We start from the raw sequence: 13928 nt of genomic DNA on the forward strand, positions 1-13928 counted from the left end.
AATCATTGCATTATTCAACATATTTTCAGGTTTTTACCAGACACTCTCTAGAAGCAAGGTTTGTTTGAAAATTGGTTTAGGGAATAAAAACATGTAAGGCAATTCATGTGTAGGTTCCATTGAACCTATTGCACAGTATCTCCTCCTTTAGATGTACCATAGCAGTGGCTTACTTGTGGCTAGATTTGTTCTGGCTGAACAGTTAAAACAGACATGTTACTTATACTGTAGCAATGTAACTTTAACCACACATTGTTTTTTATTGCATTTGTATACTGTCTTCTTTGCCAAGGCACTTTACAACAGAAACAAATCTTAGATACAAGAGACAAAATAAGACATTGTTGTATCTTTGTGGTGCTCTCCTTTTGGAGCTTGTACTATGAGCGCTTACCACACCCTTTCTTTTCTGCCTTCCTCTTTGGGCAGACTGGTCGTTAGCCTCTGGGAGGTCAGTGCAAGGAGTGATTAGAATTAGCAGACACACTTGCCAGATGCAAAGGAGGGCACCAGGATGAAGGTCTCTTGTCTGCTCCCTGAGGCAACTGGTGGGCACTGTGAGATACAGGAGGCTGTACTAGATGGACCTTTGGCCTGATCCAGTTGGACTCTTATGTTCTTATGACATCCATTGCAATTTCAGGATGACCCAGGATGGTGAAGTGGTTGGAAAATCCAGGTTCAAATCCCTGCTCATCTATGAGGGTTCCTGAGTGACCTTGGGCCAGTCATTATCTCTCAGCCTCACCTACCTCACAGGGTTGTTGTGAGGACATATGGAGGGGAAGGAACCATGTATATGGCCCTGTACTCCTGGGAGAAAGGATGGTGTAAAAATGTGATAGATAGGACTACTGTTCTCTCCATACATACTTGGGAGTAAGTCCAGTTGAGTATCATGCGACTTCTATGGAAACAGGCATAGGCTTGGGCTTTAAGGCTGAAATTCTCTCCCATTACCTGGGCATAAACCCCACTGAGTAGGATGGGACTGAGTTCTGACTAGAGTGGGCCCTGTAATCCTCTCTGCAGTTACCTGGGAGTAAACCCCACTGAGTAGAATGGGGCTTACTTCTGAGTAGACACACCTAGGAGTAGGCTCTGGTAGCCTCTCTGCAGTTACCTGGCAGTAAGCCCCCTTGAGTAGAAGGAGACTTACTTCTGAGTAGACTAGGTGTGGGCTCTGGAAGCCTCTCTGCAGTTACCTGGGAGCAAGCCCCACTCAGTAGAATGGGGCTTCTGAGTAGACACACCTAGACGTGGGCTGCAGCTGCTGTGCCTACAGTTCAGGTTCCACGGGCGGCCTTGCCACTTCCTCCCCCTCCAGAGCGGGGCTACGCCCCCAAGCAGAGAGCACCCGGAAGCCCCTCTCGCGGCCACGCCCCTCCACTTCCGCTTAGCAACAGAACGCGGTTGCTAGGGTGTCGCCGTGACCCGGAAGCGGACTTGTGACGGCGCAGCGCTCTCTCCTAATAGGGCGCCCGCCGGCGTGGGCTGTGCCCGCTGGAAGCGCTTCCGGGTGTTCCCCAGAGCGCGAGCGGAGGAGGAGGGGGGCAGTGGCCCGGGGTGCGCGCCCCCTCCCTCCTTCCCTTCCCCGGGGAGAAGCGGCTTCCCTCAGGACGGTAGGAGGCTGGGCCGCTCTCGCGCCTTCCCGCTCGCTGGTGGGAAGGGGGCTGCGTCGCCGACAGGGCCGCGCGTGGGCCGGGGCTGGGCTGGAGGAGTGGGGTCGCCTCCGTCCGAGGCCGGCCTGTTCCGTTGGCAGCAGCCGCCTCGTGGGAAGGGAGCCCCCGCCGCCCTTGGTGGGTGGGGGCCCCTTTTAGGGCTGGGGGGCACCCCACTGTGGGGGACCTTTTTAGTGGCACCCATTGTGAGGACCCTTTTTGGGCTGGGGGCCACCTTATTGTGGTACCTTTTATGGGTACCCATTCTGAGAACCTTTTTACCTCATAGTGGGGGACCCTTTGAGGTGTCGGGGTTCCCATTGTGGGCGACCCTTTTAGGGCTGGGGGGATAGGCCATTGTGGGGGACACTTGTAGAGGTGGAGGAGTCCCTCCTCAAACCACCTTGACCACCCCCTCATTTTCTCCACTGCCTGGAATATGGGGGGCCTCTCCCAGCCATGTGAAGAGCCTGCGCTTCCATCTGGCACAGACGGTGGTGTGGAGTTTCCCTCTTCCTGTCCAAAGATGTCCCACCAAGTCCATGTGTACTGCAAGCAGGGCTTCTGAGGAGCTGCAGCGGACAGCGAAGGACTGACTGATAAAGGGATATCTGACAAGTAAGTCTGTCTGTTTTGGGGTGATGGGATGACCAAAGAGCCACGTGGCTGCTTATTATCAGCCCTTTTTATAAGCTTACAATCCTTATCTCCCCCCCTCCCACTTTTTAAGGTTATGAAGACAAAGAGAACTCCAGTGTGGTGGCACCAGGTTCTGGACAGGGGGACTGTCGGCAAAAGAGGAGAAGGCACCCCAAAATGTAGAACATCCAAGAAAAACATAGGGCATGACAAAATAAAAGCTGGGGGACCAAAGAAGCTTTTTCCACCCACTTCTCCCATGACACTTTGCCTTCGGGTCTGAGCAGTACCTTGCTCACAGATACACAAACATTTTTTCCCCTACCACATATAAAATCACTGACAATGTCACAAGAGCTGCAGTGGCTTGCACAGGGACCCTTTGGTGCAGGCTGACCAGATGTCATAATCACAAAAGAGGACAAGGCACCCCAAAATGTAGGACATCCAAGAAAAATGTAGGACCAGGGGGAAAAAGCAAAAAACACTCATCTACTGATTTCATGTGGTTAGTTTAAATGCTATATTACTTGTTATTACATTTAAAATTATATTACATGTAATTTATTACATATAATTTATTAATTGTAAGAAGGCTCTGCGCTGCCTGCTCACAGGGAAAAAGACCATTTAAGTTCTTTTCCAGATCAGGAGGCTCAAAAAGAGGACATATCCTGGGAAAAGAGGACGTCTGGTCACCCTGGTTCTGGGGCATGTTAAACTCATTTCTGCCCAGCCCACAGGTGTACACGTTTGATCCCTGTTGTGTATATGCAGCATTGGGCAGAAATGAACATCAGGATGGCCACGTGGGGTTGGGTCCATGATATGTTGAGTGTTGTTTTCTGTCTACAGAAAGTGGCCAGCCAGATAACCTGTGAAGTGTCTTCAGGAAGAATACAGTGGCCTTATCAGTCTCCACTTTGATAGGGAGATCCTATGTAGAATTATCCTGGCTCTGAATATGAGGTTGTCAGGGTTAGTAAGAACTGATAGATCCATTCAAAAGCCACAGTCTGGTAAAACCATTATTAACCAAATAACTAACAAAACAGACAGGTTTGTGAGTTTGGTGACTTAAGGTTTTTTTTCTTTTTCTCTTCTTAAGGGACTACAAACATAAGCTGCCTAGGTTTATCAAATCCTATCTTTCCTATATCTAGTTTTTTAAAACCCTTTCTGCCAAGGGGTTGTAACATAACATCCTCTGGCTCACTGTTCCAGAAGCTTAATTATATGTTGTGTGGGGAAAATGACTTATTTCATCTACCTTTAACCTGTTGACTCAACTTTTGTACATGATTCCCAAGTTCTTTTGTAGTTTGAAATGTGTTCAGGAGTACTTCAGAGCTTTTGTGTTTATATATTCAGCCTTGGCTTTCAACTTAGGAAGCCAAGTGAAACCATTTAGGATGTGGCTACAATGCAGGAGCTAAAATCCTCTCCTCCATAGAACTCTTGAATGTTTTGTTTCCTCCTGAAGCTTTCAGAACATAATGTTCTGCTATATTTGTATATGGAAATCTAAACTGAGGCTGGAAATCCTGAAGCTGAAATTTTCTCCTGCTTCTGTCTGGTTAACTCTTATATTTTACTGGCACATGGTTGAAGGGGAATGGGGCTCAGGAATAATATTTTCTTGCTAGAATTTTAATGTCAAGTGGTGTTAGCCTATAGTTGGTTGTTTTTTGTAATACGTCGAGTACAATACAAGATGCACAATACAATATGTTATTGTGGGTGTAATAGGCATATGACATGCAATGATACTGAAAAGTGTAAGTTACAGACTTTTTATTATGTTTACAATAGTGTGGCTTTTGATCTGATTTTAATCTGTAATTTTGAGCATGCTTAGTTGGAAGGAAATCTTCCTGAATCTGCTGCCCATGTGTAGGTTTAGATTGTTAGTATAAAAATAGATTTTAGAAGTTCCGGAAAGAACCTAAATGGAACACATTGCTTCCACATTATCTTATTCTAGTGCAGATGAAACACTACAATTTTAAGACAAGGTAGAAAATACTTATTTTTGGGACTGTAGCAGCTAGTTTGTTGTAGTTCAGGAGCATCTGACTTGATTCTAAATGTAGTATACAAAGTTGTATATACTGAATGGTATGGAAAAAAATCTGGCTTGTCCTTGGTGTAATTGTTCATTAAATTTCAAGCTAATAGTTTAATAATGGTTCTATTTTTAATATTTAATATAAATATAATATAAATAATATGATGATAAAATTTCATACTATAGTATAATAAACTTCATCTCTACTACATGAGGATGTTTTGCTTTCTTATATGTAATCCTCCCCTCCGTATGTGTGTCCTGTCACTCTACAGAAACAGTACTGTCTGCTGCTGCTTCCTATTTGATACAACAAATGTATTCTATTTTCTGTTGGTCAGTAGTTTACCATTTATTGCATGTGCTTGTGCACTTCAAAAATAGAGCAAGGCCCAACATACAGAAGCAAAAATAAAATATTGGTAGCCTCTATTCTGGCAGCCTGGTATTAAGCGCTCTTATGTGGTTGTAAGCCCCATTTATTTCAGTGAAATGTAACTAAATGCTCTTAAAATTGCTGAGTAAGATGCATTAGTGTTGATCAAACATAATAGGCTTGTAAATTACTGCAACTTGGACTGAAAACCTTTCTCCTAATACATGCAAGTATTATATAGTTCTTTGGCTTTTACTTATGTCGCTCCTGGATCAGAGGCAGTTGGTCTACAATTTGACTTTCTTGGCACATTTGACAGCACAATGCATGTTTACCCAATAGTAAGTCCTATTATGTTCGGTGGGACTCCCAGGAAAGTGTGCATAGGATTGTAGCCTTAATAACATTTTGCTGTGTTATTGCTTCTCTGTTGGTTTCTGCTGCTCTCTTTATTGCTACTTTTGATGGTTTTATTGTTCTTTTTTAATATTTTGATTGTATATTTGCGTATTTTGTTAACTGCCTTGGGCACCCACAACCTGGGAGAAAGGTGGGGTTAAAATGTATTGAATAAATAAGCCTTTGATACTCGCTCTTGGGAATTAGTGCTAGGCAGGGTCAAACTAATTTTGTTTTTGGGCTACTTGCTGTGTATTGTTGGAGGAGGTTGTGTGTGTGTGTATATAGAAACTTGCAAATTACTTGTGTGGCACTGTCGTAGACCAGTAAGTCCCACTGATGTCAGTGGGATTACTTGCAAGCAAATTTCCATAAATTGTTACCTCTTTGACTCTTTCACCATAGTGTGTTTGAAGAACCTTCAATAAGTGGGTTGGATAGATTCCATAACAACTGATATTTCAGAGTCATTGTGAAGTGCAACATGACCATCTCTATCCGATGTAAACCTAACTTTATGGCCACCTTCATCTATGCAGAGATATGGAATGCAACCCGAAGTTTGTGTTTTTCAAACTGTTTCACTTGTTGTCTCCAGATCTAAGCTCTAAGAGAGAATTGTGAATAAGTTTGGCAGGGTTTTATAAACTGAAGGTTGAGACTATGGGGCTGCATGCATTCACATTTTGCATGTAGACAGTTTACTGGGAAACAGCCTGTATATATAGCATATATATATGTGTATAAAAAAATTATAGATACATGTCCTGTTCCACAGCATATGCCTTCAAGTTATCAAATGTTGTCAAACTTTTTCATGGTTGTCTCAAAGAACCTAGATTTAGCATTGTCATCAACCAAACCGATCTAAAATAACATTTTAAAAAAAATACATCTCAGATGTCCATGCATTGAGTTGATTACTAACAACCTTACTACAGCTAGGATCAAGTGTTGTGTTCCTACTGCTGTGTAGAAAAAGAAATACAATATTGTAAGTCATCTTGGGCTTCTCTTAATAGGCAGGGGAAAAGCAGAGTAGAAATATTGTGAATAGATAAACCTGAAACTGTTTCCAGAAGCATGCAATTAAGACGTCTGGGATTACAGTGTTTCTTTTCCCCAAACAGATATAGTTCAGAAGTGCTTCTATACATGGTGCCTTTTGAATTTTAGATGGTATCTATGGCAAGGAGCATATTCTACCAATAATTCAGTTATCAATTAAATTAAGCTATGACCCTTTCTGGACCAAAAGGTCTTTGCAATAATCATGTATGGCTTTGTAACCGTAATTCAGGTAGTGCAAAATGCAGACTCCTGACTGATAACTGGGAGGAGCAGGAGATTGATGCAGTGCCAGTGCCATGATTAGTTACATATTAACTTCTAGGCCCAATTCAAGGTGACAATGCTTATTTATAAAGCTCTAACAGGTTCTGCGTACCCAAGGAAACACGTTTGTCCATATAAGCCCAACTTTACCTTGTGTTCAGCAACAGCAGTTGTGCTGAAAGAATCCCCCCTTCATGTAGGAGGAGAAAATTGCAGAAGAGTATTGTGCATACTGCTTTTCAACTAAAAAACAAAAAAATTCAAATTCAAAATAAATGGTTCCCTGTCCCAAAATGGATCATTAATTGGAATAAAAGATATAAAAGAGACACTAGCAAACAGCCGCAAAGGTGACATGCTGCATTGAATAGGGTCAGTTACTTTCCCCTGCTCATTATAAGAAGAGCATCACTTCAAAAAGTACCTGTTTGCCCAATTGGCAAAGTCTTCTCTGAAATGACCCTTTAAAAAAAAATAAAAATGGTTTACTTAGGGAAACTTTTCTAAGACTATCAGAAGCCATACAATTTCAATATTTGGGAAAATTTTGGAGGTCAGAATAGATTTAAATTTTACTTCTGTGCTTATGTTTTCCCATTGTTCTGGATAATCATGTAGATGCACACTTTTTTTACAAGGTATTGTGTTTTGATGTCTTCTGTTAGCTGCCTTGAGCATTTTTGGAATGTGTAGAACATAAAATCAACTAAAAATAGATGTTTAGTATGAAGATTGCGCATTTGCTGCTTATCAGAGTTTTAGATATGTGGGCAAAGTCTTGTTTACCTTTTCTGTCTATGTACTGCATAATATACTGTAGGCTCTTTGTGAAATATAAAATGAGGAATGCTGTAATGTCTGCCATGGGTGGGATGAGGTTGCATGTGGTGTTGGTGGACAACTGTTTTCACGTGGCAGATTAATATTGCCTTTAATTACTTGAATAACAATTTATGTAACCAGCATAAGTATTAAGTTATTCTATCACATGCCCATAAAGTTTTGCTACACCAATCAGGCAACGTAATCTCCTTGCAGCCCCTTTGTACTATCAGAGTTCAACTCTTCCTGTAGCCACCTACTTGTTTAATTTCTCAGCACTGATGCGTGGGCACAACTGTGAAGTGCTTCCATGGCAACCATCTTCTGCTGGTGACTGATCTGCAAATAGGTAGCTAAACTATGCAGATATATTCAAAATGTATGCAGACGTTGCTCTGCATGGTGGGTTGGTAGTGTTGGATCACAGTGCTTGTTTGCTTATACAAAGAAGTGGTGGCATCTTGGCCCTCTTCTACCTGGTTCCTTCAGGCTCCAGAGGAGTAGCTCTGTTAGTTTGATGCAGAAAATGTAATAGTCCTGTAGCACTTTAAAGACTGGCCAATTTATTTCAGCTTGCCATACTCTTTGCAGACTTACTTTTTTCCCTTCAGTCTCCCATTTTTCTGATTGAACCCAAGTAATTTTGACAGCTTTCCATTGCATGGTCAGCTAAGTGGTACTACCACTTGCAGGCACTTTTTACACTCAGTATGTTTGCCTTACATGTTTGATTATGTGTCATGGTAGTAGATACCTTTTTTTTTTTTTTTTTAAGCATTTGGGATTAATTCAAACATCTATCCCAGCCATTTTCAACTAGTGTGCTGCGAGTGGTCTGCAGGTGTGCCACAGGAATTTGGGGGAAGATCATTTATTATGTGATGTGAGCCCCCCAATGGCAGTATGGTGTGCCTTGCCAGTTGCCAAAAACCTGATGGTGTGCCTTGACAATTTTAGCACCTTATCAGTGTGCCACGAGATGAAAAAGGTTGAAAATCACTGATCTATCCAGAATGGCAATCTTATATTGCAGTGGTTCTCACACATTTAGCACTGGGACCTACTTTTTAGAATGAGAATCTGTCAGGTCCCACCGGAAGTGATGTCATGACCAGAAGTGACATCATTAAGCAGGAAAAATTTTAACACTCCTAGGTTGCAATACTACCCACACTTACCTAGGAGTAAGTCCGATTTACTATCATTGTTAAAAGAATATACATAGTAGCTTGTTAAAAGTACATTTCCCCAATGCAGTCACATACCATGGTAGCATGAACTCTAATATATAAAAAATAAAATATTGAAATGAATGGGGACCCATCTGAAATGGGCTCACGACCCACCTAGTGGGTCCTGACTCACAGTTTTAGAAACACTGTTATATTGAGTAATGTTAACCCATAATAAATGTTGAATAATATTAACTTGGTACCCTTGCTAACTGAGCAGACAGACGCTTTTAAAAGTGGTGCTGTTATATTTAATGGGGGAGAGCAACTGCCCTATTCACCCCAAGTTATCATCTTTTCTAGTGGTTTTTTGGCTTCAGTTTCTTCTGCATCTTCTTGGATTGTAAGTCCTTTCAGGACAGGGAACCATTTAGGGCACAATCCTAACCCCTTATGTCAGTGCTTTCCAGCACTGCTTTCCAGCACTGACATAAGGGCAATGGAACTCTGAGATAAGAGATCAAACATTCCCTTACTTTGAGAAGGCCTCCGTGATTGCCACCCAACTGCAGGATGCAGCACACATCCCATTGACACTGTTATGCCAGTGCTGGAAAGCACTGACATAAGGGGTTAGGTTTGCGCCCTTATTTATTTAGTTCTGTAGTTCTTTGTTAACTACTTTTACTGAAAAGATTTATATAAATGTTATTGTAGGGGACAAAAGCTGTGTGGTACTTTTGACAACAACAAATTTGAGATTCTTGATACAAAGTTTATTTATATTTTTATATTTATGTACCAGTTAAAATGCAGTAGGTAAACTATATGATTTACATATAACATCAGTACTCACAATGATTTCATTTCCAAGCTGTTATGCATTCTGTGGGCCATACAGAAGTACTGCTACACTAGTGGCTTTTTTAAATGAACTTAAAACATTAATCAGGAAGGCTTGTTACCAATCTAGTCACAAAATGAACAGTCAAATTTACTGTAATAAAGTCAGTTGCCTTAAGATCTTCAAATAAATACTGTGTGGTTTTCTTTACCCCATTATGTCATTGCAGTCTGCTTTTGTTACAGCTGCAGAGTCTACAAATTCATTTTCCTCAAGTTAGTCAACTTTCCCATTCATCATCATCATACAGGTAATTATATACTGCCTTTCTTGGTTGTCAGCTTTCTCCTCAGACTTTAATTCAAGGCGGTTTACATAGGCAGGCTGTTCTAAATCCCTGTAGGGATTTTTACAATTGAAGAAAGGTTCTGTCTTTCAATAACTGCACAACATTTCAGATGGATCTTTTCTAGTCTGGTATCACTTCTGGCCTCCAGTTGCCTCCCACACAGGCTGACAAAGCAGCTCCTTCATCTCTTACTAGAAGGGTGGCCAAGACACTTCTTCGCTCATACCGAAGAGCAGGTGGAATAACTTAGCTCGGCTTGTCAGCTGCTTCAAGGTCTCGCCATTCACAGTGCCAGTGGCCTCAAACTGGCGACCTTTGGATGTTATCTTCAGGCAAATGGAGGCTCTACCCTCTAGACCAGACCTCTTTGAATTAAAGTAAATTTTCCAGAAACTGGATTTAGCACTATTGTACAGTTCTGCTTCCAAAGAGTATTATAGTTCTGCTTATGCAGAGTATTAAGAAGCCTTGTTATTGGCTACCTCTTGAAGCCTTGGTTGTCACTACTAGAGCATTTTGCGATATTGTGTAAAGTCCCAGCACCTGATGTAGCAAGAATGACTGTGGTTCAGGTTATTTCTCCAGCCCCAATAAATCTATTTTCTTCTCATCCTTTTATTAATTAGTTAATGTTATTAAGCTGTTATAATTTTGATTCCAAGGAAAATTAATAAGTATGCACAACTTTGACTTTCTGGTCAAACAATTTTAAAATACTTTAGTCTTTATCTTTTAATACTATTGGATGGTCCAAATAGGAACTGAATGAGTTCCCTTCCTAAAAAATCAGAAATAGGAGTTGGCTGTATGTACTAGGTTGAACAGTGACTGAGTCAATCCTTTCATCCTACAAAATCTTTTTGTAGGATTCTCTTTCAGCACAGGTGGATTCAAAGAAACAGAATGATCAGTGTTTAACCTCTATTGTAAGCCTATTTGGGCAGCCTGTTTTTGTATTATCATTTTGGGTTTTTTAAAAAAATGAACTTTATTATTCTATAGTTATTATTCACAGTATTCCGTTATTACCTGCTATTTTTAACTGGCAAGAGGAGAGGTGACCATAATATCCAATGTCAAGTTGACTCACCTTCCTCATGGCTGTGGACTCAAGGAATACACTTGAACTGCATTATGTTATCACAGCCAGCTATGTTCTATGAGTCTTTCACATTCTAAGGTGATGCGCCCCTACATCGCCAACTAGCCAATTGGATTTTACTGAAGACATGTAGCTTGGAACATGTGATTTTAGTTGAGTTAAACAGCAAGATGCTCTTGTACCTACACTTTCTGAACCAGGTATGTCCAAGTAATTGGGTTAACAGTAAGTTGTAATCTGAGGGATAGAACATGGCCTCTTTCGGCTACTGTTGACAAATACAGAAAATAATAACCGATTTTCTTCAAATCTTTATAACGGTGGTAGAACTTTCCACATCAAGGTAAAGTCAGAGAGAACAGTTACAAAGAAGTAAACCGTTTCTGAGTTCATTTTGTTTATTCTTAAGTCTTCCTAGTATGTGTGGTCCCCCGGTGTCTACTATATGCAATTTTGTCATGTCTCTCTGCTAAATAGTTCATGTAGTAATGAAACTTTTAGTGTGCAACCATAGGTTGTACCCCTGTATAATGAGATAATAAGAAAAAAAACTGGTTAAAATGGCAAAGACCATTTAAAGCAAAGTTCAATAAACAAAAACAATTCAATAGAATTATTTTGCTCATTCATACTACTTAGACAGAGAACTATTTAGAGTTGGTAGTTGAACTCTTTATAGGTTATTGGTAGATGTAGTAATCCTTTTGAAATGAGATCATAAAGCCACCCTTTGCTTCATATGTGGCAACATCCACATGCAGACAAATGCCAGTAGCTTAGTAAGATGATTAGTCTCTAGATTGAATCAAAATGTTGTTAGTCTTTCCTCCAACCCTCTGAACTGGGATGAGCTCTATTTTAAAGTTGTTCAAGTGTGTGTGTGTTTCCACCGTTTCCCTGCAAGAAATTCATGATGAGTATGTGCAGAGTCTCATGTTCAGGCTCATGCATCCTGCTACTAGGTGCAGGAATCTGTGTGGGAAAATTGGTATTCTAGTCTAGGGTTGATGGAGCAGTGCTTTGGCAAGATAAGGGTATGAGTCCATGCAATCTGAGTATACTGTATATATAAAACAAAATGCTTACTATAATTAATAACTATAATAGAGAAAAGGTGGGAAGATTGTGTATTCCATTGAATAAGCCTCTAGCAGTTTGTGGGCTACTGCTTGGTTGCTCTTTGGACAAATCACTGTCATTGCCCCGTAAATGTTCGTACCATAAGAGGATAAGTAGGTTGATAGAAACTCTGAATTTATAACTTGCATGTAGTATAGTATCTGTTAATTTATTTATGTGGAAAGGACTGGGAAGTTTCATAATGTCGAAGCAACACTCTCTTGCTTCTGCATTAAGGAGCTCAGGGAACAATGAATTCTGCTTAAATATGCCCACTGTTGTTGTTGAACACTTGCTTCTAAGCCACTTGCTTTTAATCTTATGTACAGTAATAAGCAGAAATACAGAAATAAGCAGTACAGTATCAGTGAGGTTCACTCTGAATTAAGTCAACAAGCTCCCTGTGTCATTCTGAAACAAAAAGTGTCTCTATTTAGGAACAATTTAAATGTAATCTTTCCCATTGCAGGAGCTTGATACCAAACAGGCAATAGTTAAGAATGTTTTATGTCCTGCTTTTCAATGAAAAAGTTTACAAAGTATAGCTAAATTTAAGAGTTCTTAAGTGTTGGACAATAAATAAGATGCTCCATATGAGTTACAAACACCTAAAAGTACATTTAAAAGCACTATTGCCTGTCAAGATTCCTTTCTTGTGCCACTAAGAGAGAGATATTTAAAGGTGACTCTTTTTTTCTTTCTGTAAAGTATTAAAAAATGACTGCAGTTTTTTGGGGGTGGAAAATATTTGGCCTGCCTTCTGTCATTTAAAAACATTGTTAGCTTATGTGTAGCTACATCAGTGTTGCTGTCTTTTTGAATTCTGGATCGTGTACAACAGGGGTGCTCACACTTTTTTGGCTCGAGAGCTACTTTGGAACCCAGCAAGGCCCGGAGATCTACCAGAGTTTTTTTTACAATGTTCGCGCCATCATAACATATAACATTTATGTGTACAATGTATGTTGGTGTACCTTGAGCCCCACTGAGTATAACAGGACTTACTCCTGAGTAGACATGCCTAGGATTAGGCTGTGAGGCTGCAATCCTAGCCACACTTACCTGGGAGTAAGCCCCATTGAGTGCAATGGACCTTACTCCCAGCGTTTCCTCCCAGAGGCACCTAAAGGGGGGGTCGGCACTCCGCGATCTACTCATTTTGCCTCGCGATCTACTGGTAGATCGCGATCCACCTATTGAGCACCCCTGGTTTAGAGAGCCCTTCTCATCATGTTGAGATAGAAAAATCCATGGATTTTTCCATGAGTGAGTTACACCTGTACTCACTTGCATGACTGTCTCTCTACAACAGTAAGAAAAGCAGTTTTTTAAACTGTGATTTTAAAGGGATGCATTTTTCCCCTTCTCCAGGGATCAGCACATTCTTTCTCATTTGCAGTGGGTAATGGACCTTGAGTACAATGGACCTTACTCCCAGCGTTTCCTCCCAGAGGCACCTGAAGAGGGGGGTCGGCACTCCGCGATCTACTCATTTTGCCTCGCGATCTACCGGTAGATCGCGATCCACCTATTGAGCACCCCTGGTGTACAACAATGCTAGATCAATTAAAATCCTATTTTTTTGAAGTAATTTTGACTTTGTAACGGTCAGAATATTCTGTACTCCACATTTTCAATAAGAAAATTAATACTATCTTCTGAGTAATGTGTAAAATACACAGTCCTGCATGTGACCAGATCCAACCTTTTTGACTGTGTTTATCCTAATTCTCCAGAACAGTGGCTCTCACACATTTAGCACTGGGACCCATTTTTAGAATGAGAATCTGTCAGGACCCACCGGAAGTGATGTAGTGACCAGAAATGACATCATTAAGCAGGAAAATTTTTAACAATCCTAGGCTGCAATCCTACCCACACTTACCCAGGAGTAAGTTTCATTGACTATCGTTGTTAAAAGAATTTACATAGTAGCTTGTTAAAAGTACAGGTCTGTAACATTTCCCCAAATGCAGTCACATACCATGGTAGCATCAAGTCTAATAAATTAAAAATCAAATATTGAAATGAATGGGGACTCA

General features: G+C 40.8%; 1 protein-coding gene across 4 annotated transcripts in view; it reads left to right on the plus strand.

Annotated features, from left to right (window-relative positions):
* The first annotated feature begins 1532 nt into the window (after positions 1-1532).
* Positions 1533-13928, plus strand: part of CSNK1G1 (casein kinase 1 gamma 1) — a 50075-nt gene continuing 37679 nt past the window's right edge. For 3 of the 4 annotated variants that reach the window (XM_066634843.1, XM_066634846.1, XM_066634845.1), the window contains exons 1-2: positions 1533-1622; positions 2119-2279. The gene's annotated coding sequence lies outside the window, so the exon portion shown is untranslated. The remainder of the gene's footprint in view (positions 1623-2118; positions 2280-13928) is intronic. The other variant, XM_066634844.1, reaches the window with a different exon arrangement.

The sequence above is a fragment of the Tiliqua scincoides genome, chromosome 8 (genome assembly GCF_035046505.1).
Source record: "Tiliqua scincoides isolate rTilSci1 chromosome 8, rTilSci1.hap2, whole genome shotgun sequence".
In the NCBI taxonomy this organism is placed as follows: Eukaryota; Metazoa; Chordata; class Lepidosauria; order Squamata; family Scincidae; genus Tiliqua; species Tiliqua scincoides.